This window comes from Panonychus citri, unplaced genomic scaffold (assembly GCF_014898815.1).
Source record: "Panonychus citri isolate SS breed McGregor unplaced genomic scaffold, ASM1489881v1 Contig00033, whole genome shotgun sequence".
In the NCBI taxonomy this organism is placed as follows: domain Eukaryota; kingdom Metazoa; phylum Arthropoda; class Arachnida; order Trombidiformes; family Tetranychidae; genus Panonychus; species Panonychus citri.
In genome coordinates, this window is record NW_026515438.1 from 572,276 (window position 1) to 589,132 (window position 16,857).

General features: G+C 30.2%; 1 protein-coding gene and 1 long non-coding RNA gene across 8 annotated transcripts in view; one reads left to right on the forward strand and one right to left on the reverse strand.

Moving 5' to 3' along the window:
* LOC128397610 (retinoic acid receptor RXR-alpha-B-like) overlaps positions 1-16,857 on the reverse strand; it is a 30,212-nt gene that overhangs the window by 4,379 nt on the left and 8,976 nt on the right. The window lies entirely within an intron of this gene.
* On the forward strand, positions 118-7,787 carry LOC128397614 (uncharacterized). Of its 7 annotated transcripts, none has more exons than XR_008326980.1 (8): positions 118-258; positions 493-1,002; positions 1,159-1,314; positions 1,450-1,602; positions 1,744-1,888; positions 2,129-2,426; positions 2,519-7,378; positions 7,773-7,787. It is a non-coding gene; the product is annotated as an uncharacterized LOC128397614 (long non-coding RNA). The 7 variants fall into 7 exon arrangements; XR_008326983.1 differs by lacking the exon at positions 7,773-7,787 and having other exon boundaries at positions 2,519-2,899; positions 3,563-4,203; XR_008326982.1 differs by lacking the exon at positions 7,773-7,787 and having other exon boundaries at positions 493-799; positions 906-1,002; positions 2,519-4,203.

The window sequence follows — 16,857 nt, forward strand, 5'->3', positions numbered from 1 at the left end:
AATTTTAGGCAACAAAAGAAAAGCGCCAAATTTAAACTAACCAATGAGCGACTAGAAAAAAGCAACAGATGAACAGCTGATCATTTATGATGAATTTTGATTGATTTTTGATTCTTAATTAAATTGTTCCCATTTAGATTCTTATTAAATTGTTCTAGTTAATTTAATTGGTGATGATTAGTTTTAAGGTAATTTCACTCACTGCCTATGATTTGCAATGGAAAAACTTAAATGCTTTTAACCGGTAGATTGGAAAAGGTTTGTTAAAATTGAAACTGAAATTGAAATGGTTGATTGTTTATCTTAATTATTTGGTTAACTATTTAAGTTTAATGTGTTTATAAATTTTGTGTTACTATCAATTAATCTGTTCTGTTTTTAATTCTGGTATATCCATGATATTGTCCTTGAATTTTGATTCTATAAAATATCCTCTGGTCTTTAATTTTTTCTTCTCTTTTTCTAATGAATTTTTTTTCTTTTTATTTCCAGGGTGTTTTTTTCCACTTCTCTTTCTCTCTCTTTCTCATTCTGGATATTTATCATGTGCAAAGGAAAATCAATTGATTATGAATCGTGGTATTCATCTTTTTCATCTTTCTCCAACGAACTGGGTCATATAAGCTGATTAGAAAAGACTGAATATCGATTTGATGATTTTCCATGAGGAACCGCAAACAAATTCAAATGAACAATGTACATCAACCTGAACAATATTCCAATTTAACTGTTAAATATTTGGCCTCGTTTATGTTTAAGGACATTAACCATTTATTCAATTTTCCAATTGTAATCGCAAGTTTGTCTGGTTGATTATTCTACTCCTTTTCTATTGCCTTGGTTTACCCACTCATCGCCATTTTCTCAGCTAAATACTAATATCTCTCTCTCTCTCCCTCTCTTAGCAATTAGTTAATAACTATTACAGACATGTAAATCTATTACCCTTCATGTACAATTAACTGGCGTGGTATCCATGATGGTTAATCATAATTACGAGAGGTGTAGTTGAATACATCCATATACCAGACAACCCAATTGAGACATACTTTCATAATTGACGTTTCCTTACCATCCTTAATCATTTATCCTTGAGTTTTTTTTACATAATCCATGATTAGCTAACTATCAATATTTTTCTTTCTCCTTTCTAACCAGGTAAATAAGTTGTTGTTACAACATTAATTTGGAAAACATTACCAGGATAAACAAAAGGAAAGGTGATAATGGAAAAAATCATGACAATCACTCAATCATCAAGTCCAAATCCAACAAGAAACAAGTCACAATTAAATGTTATGATCTCCATTGAGGGTAAATGAAACTTGATGACATTAATGTATTGGCATTGATAAAAAGCTCATCATTACCACCATGATGATGATAAAGTGCCTTAGATTGTTAATATCGTAGTCTAATTTTCCCCTCATTTTTTTTCTTATATTTCAGAAATACGAAACAATTTGGATAACTTTCAATGACATTTTAAAGTAAATAATTAAACTACAACCAGTTTTCTCTGAACGTCATCGTTATTACCACGATGATGATGATGATTATCATCTTCTCCATTATCTGTTCAGGAAAATGGGAATAGAAAAGGTAAATTGTGAATACAATTGAATATGTAAAATTTTAATCCATTAGACTAATAACCTAATCAAATATTAGATGATATGATTTAACTAATTGCGTTTTGTTTTTTTACAACAATTTTATCTTTCTTTTATATCTCATTCTTAGGTAATTTGATTTGGTTCAATTGTGACAATCAATCCAAAGAATCAGCTAATCAGTAAAATGATTTCTTTTGTTTTTGTTACACTCAATTGGCTCAATCAATTTAAACAATCATTTAAATTAGTTCAAGTGTAACTATTGTTAAAAGGTAAAAATCAACAGCAATTCTGATGGTCTCAACTAATAATACAAGTCAATTGATGGGTAACAATTACAACAATTTGACGTATTCTCCTTACAATTTAACCAATTTAACCAGTTCTTAACAACCTTTTTTTCATACAATTAACTAATTTTGCCAAAAAGCAAAAAAATTGAACGTAAACAATGTTTAAAACTTTAATCTAATTATTTCCAATTATTTTTTTTCTTCCCTCTCTGATTATAGTAAATAATCAATATGGATTAGGTTTCTAGACGAGAAAAAGGATGACAACAAAATTCTGGTTCCAAATCATCTCATGTTCATCGTCATCCAACCAAATGGCATCATCATGATACCAGAAATCAGATGATATCGATGATAAAGTTCCCAAACGCCAACTCATTCATGAAGAAAGAGGCAAAGAATTGAGAGAGAGAAAGAGAAAGTAACGATCATGGATGATGATTAGTCTAATGGAAATTAGTAAAACACTTACAATTCTGTTGAGTAATTAAAATAATTACGAATTTCAGAGAAAAAGGTAGAAAGCCTAATATCGTTATTACTTTTCTTTTCTCATCTATTGTTAACAAAGCGAATATTTATCTTGAAAATTTTATTCTTTTTCTCTAGATATTGATGGTTAATATGATGAACAGTTTCAGCTTTTGAGAGAGATATATACAGAAATTACCACTACACCTCAACTATCATCATCATCATCCACTTTGTTTTCTCGGCTCAGTGAATATCAACATAGAGCTCATGCTCTTCGCCTCTACGGTTAAGTTAATGAGTTGAAGATAATGTAACTACTACTGAAAAAAAGGAAGGATAAACTGATGAAGAGAAAGAGACACGAATACAGAGAAAGTGGAATGATACGTCACTGGAATTGGATTAAATGTTGGAAAGAAGGAATTTTGATTATCATCATTTCGAAAGCATTCACAGTAACATGATGTAGAATCATGGAGCAAGGAGACAACTACTATATGTTGGTTACCAATAAAGGTCACTGTCATTAACCTAAAAAAAGTGATAATCACAACAGAAGAGGATCAACATGCAAAAAAAAACAAGAGAAAAGTCAAAAATTATTGTTACCCCGCCAAGTTTGACTTTTTTGTTCACAAAAATAACAATCATCATGCTAATAATACATTCAATTGCTGTGATAATTATGCTAATATGTAAAAGTAGTTGAATGTTAATTTTTGTGTCTGCTGATGGCCAAATGATTTAATGAAAGTGAAAGTTACTCATAGTGAGAGAGAGAGACAGAATGTCAATATTATGCTAATTTTTCTCGATTAATTCTGCTAATCTGATGAATTCTATTTCAATTAATCCGCTGTGTTAGTATGTTTATGGAACTTTTATCTCAAATTCTGCTGTAATTGCAACAAAGTGCTACGAATAATTATGATAACCAAACTTTCATCTTTTCTCTTCCCCTACTCCCGCTGTATTCGTTTCTCTATGTGGCTCTCTCTCTCTCTCACTCATTCATTCTCTCTATGTGTGTGTGTATTTAACCTTCGATTGATTCAATAGAACAATTCAATTCCACCCATTTCTATTTACCATTTCAATGCCATTCTATGATTATGATTCTTTCTTTTTTCTCTTCCTTTTCTCATTATTCTAACTACTTTTTTTACTTCTTCTTTTCAGACTAAACATCATCTTGTTATATATTATTTTATATTTTTTTTCGAAATAGATGAAGGAGAAAAATGAACATTTCCTATTTCCATGGAGCTTATTGTCGAAATTATCATGAAGATATCAATGGATTCGGTGGTTTGATTCAATTGAATGGAAAGTAATGATTACTCAATGTAAAGAAGTGAACGTCATGATTGAATCAACGGAGAAACAAAAAGTTCTGCTTGATCGATATAAGTTTTAATTGTCAACCAAATGAAACAATTTAAAGTGAAATCAGTAGAAATGATGGTAAAACAATCAATTGATGATAAAATTGTGTGTGAGAGAGAGAGAGGAAAATGTCACATTGTCAAAGTTGTAAACAGAATCAAAGAATAGTTTATTTTGATGATTGTTAATTTGATTGAACATTCAACAAGCTGATTCAATGATTTACAATTAATCAAATATCGTTGTCGTAGTTAAATATCATCTGAATTAAAAGGGCATTAGACTCTTGGTTAATTTTTCCTTGAATTGTAATCAAAAATAATCATCAACATGTCGATGTTAATCATTGTGATGATGATGACGATTAATTTTGATTGTTAATTGTGCTAAGATGGAAACACAATTGTATTAACAATTATGTTATTATTTTTTTCTGTGTCTTGATTTGCTTGATTTTTAATTTTCTACTATTGTAAAAAATTAGTCAACAGTAAATATTAACTAGTCAACTAATCAACTAATTATATAATCAAAATGAAATTATAATGAAAAACAATTGATAGTTTTTCTTGAAAGTTTTCATTTGATTTGTTGACAATTAACAATCAATGATTTGGTTGTTTTTCTGAACCAACAAAAGGCCAACGTACTTAATTAATCATTGTCATCATCATCATTAGTTATTATTAATTGTCTAGTAAACAATTAAACCTTGAATTAATCATTAATTATTGTCAATTATCGTCATCATCGTTAAATTATCAATTGATTAATCTATTTTTTTTTCTCTCTCTTCTAGATATTAATTGTTGAGAATCAAATCAAACATGGAAAGGATTTAAATTAATCAATAATCACCATTTTGATAGATAATTAAATTGATCAATTAACAATATAAACGTAATCAGGATGATTCTTGATTGTTAATTGATTGTTGATTGCAAAGTCTTTGACTGTTAATTGTATACCAATAGGTGAGTTAATTGGTATAAAAGTCAACCAATTAAACATCTTGACAATTAACCAGGTTATGATGTTATTATAAACTACAACAATTTGTTAATTGTTTAAACATTGTATCGAGTGATACAATTAATAATCTCAACGTAATCTTTAATTACTATTAAATTTGATTAGGGTTAATAAACCTTGCGTTCAATTGAACCCAAGGCTTTTAAAGGTTTAATCATGTTTTAATAATTATCAACATGATAAAACTAAATAGTTAATTGTGATTAATTTTTAATCATGAAAATGTTGCTGATCCCTAGTAAATCATTAACCACACCAAAGAGAAATCAAAAATTGTTTCTAATCTATTCTTGATTAGTTGATTTAGTTGATTGGTTGATTGCCAAGTGTGTTTCAAGGTTTACAGGCAATTTACCAGAAGTGTAAATTATTCAAAATTTAGCCTAATCAACAATTAAATTTGATTGTTAATCCGTTGAAACAATTTTCCATTAACTAAAGAAACAAAAAACTTAATCATTGAAAACGTTTTCTCAAAGGTTAATTATCAAGTATTAAATCAACTTATTCCAATGAAACAATTAAACACTGATTACAGTTGATTATTGTTAAGGAGGTTTTTTCTAATTGTCATTAACTGATCACAATTAACCTTTGTAATTAGCACAGTTAATTTGATTTGATTTGATTTTTACTCTTCTCCCATTGAAACAATGTAATAATATAACAATAACTGTAAATGATAATCATTATTATAACTATGATTAAGTGAATTCAATGAACCCTTTGCAATTAATTGATTAGAATTGATAAATTGTTGGTTAATTGTGAAAAAAAGTGAGTTAATTGTGAAAAGTTAACTACAACTTCTCATTATCTCTCCAATGTAACCTTATATTGAGATACATTGGTTAATGATGATTAAAGTTAATTTGCCAAATTGTTTTGCCAAAACGGGATCATAATGTTAATGATAATGATCAAAGTTGATGATGAAATTAAAGATTAACTCGAGAAAAAAAGTTCTAACTCTTTAAATCTTAATCTTTAATCCGTTCTCAACATCATCAACCCAATGATCAAGGTTAATTTTCATTCAACTGTATATTTGTTTTCTTATCATCTTAATCTTCATCAATTTCATCATCATAATCATCATCATCAACTGATTCAGTTCAGTTCTTATGACAATTATTGGACCACAATTGTTGCCAAATTTTTGTCACTTTAATCATGTTAATCTCATGAGAGAGATGATCTTGTTTCCTAATCCCTGATGATTATCTGAATCACTTGAATGTCAATTGTTTGTTAATTTCAGGTGATTGAAAATTTAATTGCTCAATATTTTTCTGTTAATTGTTATCATTTTATATTGAACAATTTATCCAATGATTAAAAGCACAATCAACTGCGTCATGATCTCGACCTTAATTAACAATTTATGTCAGTTCATAATCAATTATCGGGTTAATTTAATTATATCAACTAGTTAATTCTCAGATAATTAACATTCACATTTATCAATCTCTCAGTGTCTATCGTTAATTGTGATTAGTGTTACAGTCAAGATTAATTGTTATAAATATCGTATATTAGGAAAGAGGTAAAAGATTAATAATCTTTAATCATGATGATGATAATTTACTTTCAATAGGTTAACAATTAACAAGTTTGATTTTCAAGTAATCAAAGGAAATCTCAATTGTTACAATCAAACAATCATTGATTAATGTTAATCAACACTTGATTAAAACTCTAATCAGGTAATTGAGAGAGCAACAAAAAAAACTGATCGATTCTAATTAACTAATTGTCATTTGGGTTTCTTACTAAATTGTTTGATTACAATTAATTTCTGCTATTACATTTAATTAGGAGAAAGTAATTTAATGAAAAAAGTAACATTGTTTCTGGATTGTTGTTGATTGTTAATGAAAAGTATCAAATATAATTGACAATCAATTGATGATGATGATGAATCATCCATAATGCAACCTAATAACAATCAACTAATCAACAATTAAATGCTAATATTAACCATGATATGAGATTGATATTCAATTGATGATAATAAATGAAACATATTGTACAATCAAATTGAATTAGTATTGTTATATTAAACTGAAGGTCGGATGTGATTTGATTACTTTAATTGAAATTAACAATCAATAAAATACATACAATAAGTTGATTGACCGATAATCAAATTTGATTATCGGTCAATAAATTTAAATAATCAAATCTCTAGTTTGCCACCACAATAAACTAGATGATATATTTACATGAGCAATATGAGTAAGTTAATTGTTACCAGTGATTTACAATTGAAATTAAAGTGAAATTATTTTACACAATTAACCAACTTTTCATCATTTGATCAACTTAATTCCTAATCAAGTTGCTCTCTCCTCCTACTCTTAATTGTTTCATTGATTGTTATTGTTATTATTATTTACTAATCACCAAAAGCATCATCAATAAACAACAGCAAGAAAAAAAATCAAATCATTTCCAGGACAATTAGTTAACTACAATTACAATTACAAAGTTACTGTTGTTGGATCTCAATGTGAACCTAATAAAATTCAACAGGTAATAAAGGATCAGGTGAAAATTAACTGATTCGTTGTACAGGTAAGGCTTAATTGTTGAGTTAAGGTGATGATGATGATGATAAAATGGTGATGATGTTTTTTTGACAAAAAAAGAAGAGAAAAAAACTTTTAGAAAGAAAAATCAAACTTCCAGAACGATTTTCAGACCTTGAAATAGATTCAGAACGGTAACGATTCATGAACATTTCTGAGCCTGAACATGATGGGAAATAAAATTCATGTATCAAAAATGTGATTCTTTTCATGATGATCGTTACATTGATCCAGTTGATTGGTTAATCATTTTGATCGTTAAATTGATTGATCTTTTCAGTTTTTTTTTCTTTCTCCATTTTCATCATTCATTTTGCTGAATCTAAATCAATTCAATGTCCTCGGATATTAAAACTGTTTTTATTACTCTAATTCAACAGATTCAATGAGCTCAATCATCACCATGAATCTTAAATAAACAACAATTAATTTCAATCAATTGAATATTCAAAATCTACTAATGAAATTCAATTACCATGAAAATAAAAGTTTCCACTTTCACTCTGAAAACAAGTTTCATTTTCGTTGTGAACTTTATTCTGAAACTTTCTCTTTCCTTTTCCTCTTTTTTTTCTTATTCCTCATCACATGAAATCTCCAGCATTAGCTGTTTATTGCTCAGAATTCAGTAGAAAAAAAAATATCAGATTTATCTTGAAACGAACAAGAAAACAACTTTTAATTTTCATTTTAATTGCTTCTCAAGAGAAACAAGAAGATGATGATTAAGAAGCCGATGATGATGATGATGATGATGATGAGTCTCTCATTATTAGTATATCTCCCTCTCTAAATGACAGCAATTTAATTCTGTCATAAAATTGATCATCAAGTTAATCTACAGTAAGGAGAAAAAAACTTTTGCACTTTTCGTTACTTTCTGAAAGCTTCGTTACCCCAACGTTAAAATATCGTTATGAGTAAATTTTTTTTTATTATCATTTAGAAAACTAAATCATCTCTGATTATCAATGAAAGAATCAATTAATCAACATCATCAATATTCACAATAGATTATCATTATCAGAGCAAAAGTTTGCATGGAAAGTTTTCAAATGAAATGATAGATGATGAAAATGGCGCAACAATGATCAACGATTAATTTGATTACGAATATAATTTATGTGTTATCATGATATTATTAGTTTATATTAACATTGGTGAGATTATAATCATCAAATTATAGACCAGAATTAAAATGAATACAAAAGGTGTGTACATATTTAAGTTATCATGATGATGATGGATTCGTGACAATGAAATATACTCAATGGAAAAACAGGTAATTATGATGAAAAAAGAAAAGGATTGAGATTTTTTTTCTTCTTCTTCTTCTTATTTAACTTTCTTTCCCCATGAAGATGAGATGCTCATGATGAGATTGTATTAATTTTCTCTTTCAGGGGAAGATGATGATGATTATGGAGAAATCATCTGAACAAGTCTCTATCTTCAGGCTATCATCATCATCATCCTAAGATGAAACAACCGGTTTATCATGAAGATGGAAAAAGGTAGAAAAATGGAGAAAAAAGGTTTTTCTTCATAAGAAGATGATGATGTTGATGATGAAGATGGAAGATAAATAGACAGGTAGAAGGTAAGAGTTGACCTTGAAGCCGATTCGTTCAAAAGTAACCAGGTAAGTGAGTATAAGTGGCGAAAGGATTGAAAGTGAAAGTGTAAGAGTAAAGATGATGATGATGATGATGATGGAAAAGAAAATGACTTGAATAGTAATTGACCGAAACTTCATCTACTTGTTGATGAAGAAAATTTTATCATCCTCATCATAGGAACTTTTCTACAGAATTTTAAGAATCAATCATGTTCAGAATTTTATCTTCTTCTTTTTTCAACGCAGTTGTAATGGGAGGGGGACGAAGAAAAAAATTGTTCTATTAATAAACTGATCGAGCAGAAAGAGAAATAGAAGAAGAAGAAAAAAGAGAAAAATTATCAAAGATGATGAACAATTTTTCATCTCTAATCATTCATCATCCAGAGTAAAGATGAAGATGGTGATGAGGATGGAGAGAAAAACAAAACTGGTTTAAAAAGTTTTTCTTTTTTTCGATTTTTTTTTCTCAACTCTTTTCATCCTCATCACTTTGACATCACTTTCGAGATCCTTTGAAAATGTTATCACTTATATTTAGCTTGATTCTATTTTATCCTGATCATCAAATCTGACAATCAATTGATTATCATGTGAACCAATAAACAAACATTTCATAGATGAAACAATTAACGGAATAATCAGTTAATCAGCATAAGAGAGGAAAGAAAAACAATCAATAATTAACAATATTAACAATTCAATGACATTAAAAATCTAATTAAATGGTAATTAAACCAATGGAAAATGTTAAAAATCATCTAATTGTTGTCTAAATCTATTCTATCATTAAAATTGATTCTATTTGTTGTTCCAATATTATCATTATGATCAGTTGTTAATCAACATATTCCAAAGACTTGATGACGATAATCACAATTTAATTGTTTTAATTGTTTGGAAAGGTTTCAACGAACTTATCAAACAGTTCTAATGGTTGACAACCCTTCGTAAGTAAATAAAACAATCAATCAAACAATCACTTTAAATTGAAGGTCTTTCAGAATCTGAATCAGAACTTTTTTTTTCATTCCATCCTCATCACCTTTGATCAACATCAACATCAATTCCCAGAGTATTAATATGTTAACCTTTTAGTATTTTCTGTAATCTTTTAATCCTAATAACAATAACATGATATTGAATCAACACAATCAAGGTAAACAAACAGTCAACAATCAAGGTTGATCAACAATCAATGAGTTATTATCAACAACAATCATGATATCAACTTCACCCTAGTTACATTGTCCTAGATCAAGATAATTAACTGAGAAAGTCAATAATCTGAGTAACAATTTAATCAAATTCAAATTCAATAATAACTATCCTGTCATTGATTACAATTTAGTAACTCAGTATCATCAATATGATTACATTGATTGTAATCATATTTGTATATAATACCTTTTAAAGTTCAATAGCACTACTGAATCAAGTTAATTGCTGTTGAATTTTACTTTTTTTTCCAACTAGCATTTAATTGTTAATCACAGTGGATTAAGTTTAAGTATTAATTAACTTGATAAAATGGTTAAAAATAATAATATATTTAAAATGCTCTATGATTAATTTAATCTAGTTGAGGTTCTGTTCAAGGTTGATTAAAAGTATCATTCATGATCAATATTGATTGTATACACTTGAAATTAATGAGAGAGAGTTAATTGTTATCACTAATCAGAATTGATAAAGTTCATTCCTACGGATTTTATATACACTCTGATCATGATGATGATCATAAGTAACTCGAAACCTTGAACATTATATTGTATTAATTGATTACAATTACGATCAAGATTATTGAAGTTATAGCGACAAATTAAATGGATCATTAATTTGAATGTTAATTTTACTAATTTGAAGCAAAGTTGATCATTACAATTAAGGAAAAATAGACAATTTGAAAACAGAAAACTCAATATGAAAGTGAAATGATAAAAAACTGATAAAATATGATAAAGATTATCAATTGATTGTTCAGTTATTAGATCGTGATCAGTGATTAATTGTTGTTAAAGTATTAAAACAATGTAATACTAAATTGACTGAGTAAATAAACAGAAAAACCAGAAATTTTGATTCAAGGTTACATGATGTTACATTTGCGTACTGGTGGTTTACCGTTTTATCTGATTTTTTTTCACGTTGGAACTTTTTTCACTTTCTCTTTCTCTATTGTGTTAAATTGTGAGTGGAAAAAAAAGTTCTGGATTCTGAGATAATGGAAAGATAAACTCATATTATCACCCAATCGTCTTGCGCATTCAGAGTAACAGTTTATACTTTTCTTCTAGTTCAATATTATCTTTACATAGGAAAATGGATTCTAACCTTGACCCTAACTGAGTGAGCACAATGACATTTACATTAGGATGATAAATACGTCGATGATGATGATGAAGATGATAAAGAAGATGTAAGGGAAACGCTTCGATCGGCTTCTTTCCCCCTTAATTATTTCTCTCCATCAACAATCAATTAATTATTATATTTGTTTATCCCGCTTAATCTCTGTAACCAATCATCACTTTCTTTACCTGCATAAATACCTATGCTATTTCCTCTTCCTCATCACTTGTTACTACGGTCAAGTTACTACTCATCTCTATGTTAATCTCTCAATCAGGTTATGTTAATGTCTAACCTTTAACTTACTCAAGTTAACTCTCTCTTCCCCAATCTCTCAACTTCCGTTTCCATGTTACAAATCTCAAAGTGTTACTTATCTCAATAAACAATTTCCTAATTAACTAAATCGTTACTCAATTGCTCTTGCTAATTAGCTAAGAGGGATATTAGGGTAATTTACTTTAAACCCTCTCACTAATTGCTAGGATTGCAGTTCGATCATTTCGGTGCATTTTTGTAAGGGTGCCTGTACCTCATCCCCGTGAATTAATTAGACCTTACAAATGGTGGAGATCCCTCATTACTTAAACGAGTAATAACTTCAGAGAGTAGTGGTAATCATTATCTTGTCTGAAGGTCATCGTGAAAAGTGTGTTCCTTTTACACGTGTTACTAGCTCTGAGTGTGTTCTTTCCCTATGTGTGCTTTTTAGCAACAATTAGTAACAATTTAACAAAGTGGAGCTTTCGTCCTCATCTTCAATAGAATCAAAATTCTTCACATCATTCGATTCGAGAATTTATTCATCATTAAGAACAGCATTTTCTGTTCCAAACCTCAACACATCTTTAGTTGAATTTTTTCACGAAAACAAAAGAGTTAACGTGCACGATTGGACATTCAGTGATTCAATCATGTCTGAAGAAACAATTACGGTTGGCGCTTATATCAATGACGAGACTAATCGTCAAAAGCTCTGTGAAATTTATGGACTTAAATATTCAGTCCAAGGTAAAGCCTATGTCACCAAGGTCATTCGCGAGGCGATGACCACACAAGCCTTTATTTGTGGTTCCCTTTTATCCTATTCATCACCCATCGATAAAAATCATCAATTCGACCCTAAATTCCTCGATTGCCCTGAAATTCACCACCGATTGAGAAGCGCTGGTATTACCGAAGAGAATCTTCGAAAATTAATCAAGGAAGAAGTCATCGATGAAGGTAAGAATCTCTGAAGATTATCTAAAAGAACTTGAGTTCACATCTATGCAAATCAGAAGGTATTTTGAGTGTTTCCCTCAGAATGATGATCATGATGAAGCTTTAGTCGATGACATTGTCAATGACGAGCCTCATGATTATCATTCTCCACTCCCAAATAACCACAAACAGAAAACCAACCCTCAGACTCCAATCAATTCCAATCAAATGTTTAATTTCACTCCTCAATTTTTTCAGCAAATGTTCAGATCTAATTCACCATCAATTCTTGATGGATTTAAATTCAAATCAGTAATTGAAGAATACATTGAAAAAGGGTCACTGACTTTTTGCCAATGGTTAAACAAACTAGAGAGAAGAGTTTCTCTTCTAGAATTATCTGATCACCTTGCTATTAAAACTCTCTGTGCACAAGTAACTGATGATATTCATAAAGCTATTGATGAAATTCTCAGAAACAATCCTAACATTTCTTTTGCTAATTTAGTTAAACGTGTTCGTGAAAGCTTCGTAGGCGAAAGTAGCTGAAGCGACTGAAAAATTGTTCAATAAGAAATTCACGAAAGGCATCAATCCAAGTGATTATGTCTTCGAATTAACAGAAGCAGCTAGGTTAGTGATACCTAAGATTCCAGATAAAGGAATCATCTTTTTAATTCTCCATTTGCTTCCAAATGAATTGAGCTTCTCTTTGAGACACAATTCAAATGTAAACACGTTGGATAAATTAACTAAATTTTTAATCATTTATAGCAATAAGATAAAGGATAGCTCTTGCGATGAAAATTATGTTCCGAGTCCAATTAATCGTCGACAGAATCAAAGTAACAATAACAATAGAAAATCTAATGGATTTAACTCCAATTTCACTCCCAGTAAAGATAATTCTAATCGATCCCAGCGATCAAATCAATCCAGTTCACCTAATTCTAGAGGTAAATCTCTGTCGTACAATCAAGATCAGAACAGTTCATCATCACCTAATAATTCAAGATCGTCTAGAGGTCGATCAAGTAATTATAGAGGACGAGGAAGGTCAAACAATCAGCAATCTAATCGACCTCCAAATCAACAGTCAAATCAGCAACAATCCACAAATTACAGTAACAATGAGAATAACAATAACAGTAACACAAACAATAATAGTAATTATTGTTCCTTATGTACTAGTTACGGTCATTCGACAGCAAATTGTCAGGCTAGAGTAGCCTGAAAATTCAACAAATTGTATGATACAAGCTATCAACAATCAAATCAATATGAGACCGAGAGTAACAATTAACATTGATCACCATGAAATAGCCAATATTGAAGCTCTTCTTGATTCCGGCTCAGGCTCAACTTTCATGCGAAAAGATTTAGCAATTAGATTGCAAATTCCTATTTATCAGAGTCACCATGAGTTTCTAGGGTTGTCAGGAAGAAATAGACCTGTGAGAGCGGTAGGTGTTACACAATTGGTTTTTAAAGTAGAAAATCCAATCAAATTGGATCCATTAAGAGTTTTTGTCCTTGAGGAGTTACCATTTGAAATGATACTTGGTAAAAATTTCTGGTTCTGGTCTAACACAGCACTGGAAGCTGACCCGGTGAAAGGTTGGAAACCAACCAGATCTGGTAAAAATCTCAGAATTACTCTGAAGATTCCCGGACCTGAATGTTTTCATCACCTTTTCACAACTCAATTCCCAAGAATCTATGGACCCGCCGTAATTACCCACCTAACTGCAGACAAATTCGCTCACAGTCCACAACTTCGACCTCACATTCAACCTCAAACTCACCTTCACAACAAAATCAATCAACTACAAATCATCAACAAATAAATCATTCAACAATTAATCAACAATCATCACCTTCCAGCTACAATCAACCTACAAGTCACAATCATCCAAATCAATTTAATCATCAACAATTAAATTCTTCTTCTTCTTCAACCTTTAATCACAATTTAATCTTTCCACATCAATCAACTTTTAATCAATCGCCTTATAATCAGCAATCAATTAATTTTAATCAACAATCAAGCCATTTTAATCAGCATGATAATCATGTCCTCCTTTCAGATGAACAATATCTTCATGAAATTAAAAAAGCCAAATTAGACACAAGACGAGATGAATTTCCTTCAAATTTCAAATTTAATCAACATTAATTAAAGGCATCTCATCAAATTTAAATCAGCATCAAAAATCAACAATGGTTGATTTTCTTAACAAATTTAAATCGGTTTTCTCAACTCACAAATACGACCTGGGTTGTATTCCAGCCGAAACAGTCAATATTAAAATCGATATTGGAAGTCATTCTATTCCAAATGTAACCCTTATCGACTTGGTCCAAAGAAGAGGGAAATTCTGGACAAGAAGATAACTGAACTAATTCAGAACAACATCATTGAACCATCTAATTCCTGTGGTGGTTCCCCTGCATTTCTAGTCGAAAAACCTGGTGGTAAAGACTATCGTTTGGTTACATCATTTAAAGAACTGAATTCTATCATGAAAACAAGAAGCTATCCAATGCCCAACATTGATGATCATATTCAAGCTTTGGCAGGCTATGAATATTTCATCACCATCGATTTTGCTCAAGGATTTCATCAAATCCAATTAAATCCTTCCGAAAGAGAAAAAGTCGCTCTTGTTACCGAAATGGGTAAATTTCAATATGTGAGATTACCCATGGGATTAGCTGATTCCCCTGCCTACTTTCAACAATTCGTAAATTCTGTCTTTGGCAATCTTCTCTACAAAGCTTGTTTAGCATATATTGATGACATCGTCATTTTTGGAAAAACGTTTGATGAATTAATCGCAAATGCTAATTCCGTTTTTTCCCGAATAAAAGATATTGGTTTAAAAGTTCAGCCTGATAAGTGTAAATGGGGACATAAAGAAGTAAAATTCTTAGGTCATATTATCAGCGGAAATTCAGTTCGCCCGGATCCTGAGAAAATCCAGCGCCTTAAGGAATTTCAACCTCCCAAAAATGTCAAGGGACTTCAAAGTCAACTGGGACTTTTCAATTATCTATCGAAATTTATCCCTAATTACTCAACTGTTGCTTCGATTCTGTTCGAGTTATGTTCTAAGAAGAACAAAGGTAAATTTAATTGGGATAAACATCATCAAAAGGCTTGGCAGCACATCAAAGATTCATTGATAAAAGATTGTTTACTTTCTCAATTCAAACCTGAAGCTCAACATAAATTGATGGTTGATGCTTCATCTATTGCTGTTGGCGGGATTCTCCTTCAATTAGAAAACAATAAATGGAGAGCAGTTTCTTATTTTGGACAGAAACTTGCAAAATATCAACTGGCTTATACGATAACGGAGAAAGAGTGTTTGGCCGTTATCGTTGCAGTTAATAAGTATTCTCATTATCTAAGTGGAAAAAGTTTCACGATCGTTTCCGATCATTGTGCACTTTGTGCTTTACCGAAAATTAATTTTAAATGTGCACGATTGCACCGATGGGCCTCACTAATGTCACAATACGACTACAAGATCGAGTATAGTAAAGGAGATACTCATCCAGCTGATTGCTTCTCACGTTCAAGTGAATGGCGCCATAAGAAAATCGGTGAAATAAATGAAGAAGATTATTACAAATATCTATTATTTGCTTTTGAGGAAAATTGTCAAGTGATGTACAACGATTGTCATCAATCTCCTCACAATTTAATTCATAATTCTAACTGGATGGATAGGGATGATTCATTAATCAAAAATTTCGATTGTGACGATATTGAAATGATTAAGGATGAAAATAAACATCAATGGATTTTATTTTCGAAACAATTATGGAAGAAATTGAGAGAAAATGGGACAACCTGAGATTATTGACGATAAATTAGTTTCTAAATTTATCGCAACTGGTGATCAAAAATTCAAAGTTGATGATGATTTTAACGATTCGAGCGAAATTAAAAAGCATCAATCGAAAGACAATTATGTCAAACAAACAATTCGACAGCTATCAAAAGGTTATCTAACCAAGCATTTTGTCATGAAGCATGGGCTTCTTCAAAGAAAATTAACTAATAACAATTTGGCAATTGTTCTTCCTGCTTCTCTACAAGAAAAAGTTTTTAGTGCTTTGCACACGGAATCAATCGGAGGTCATTTTGGGTATAAATCTACTTCGAAACGAATGAAAGAACTATTCTGGTTTCCTCAAATGGACGAATGGTTAAAATCGAAAATTGCTAATTGCGATACTTGTTTATCTTTTAAACATCCCACAACAAACAATCATCGACCTCA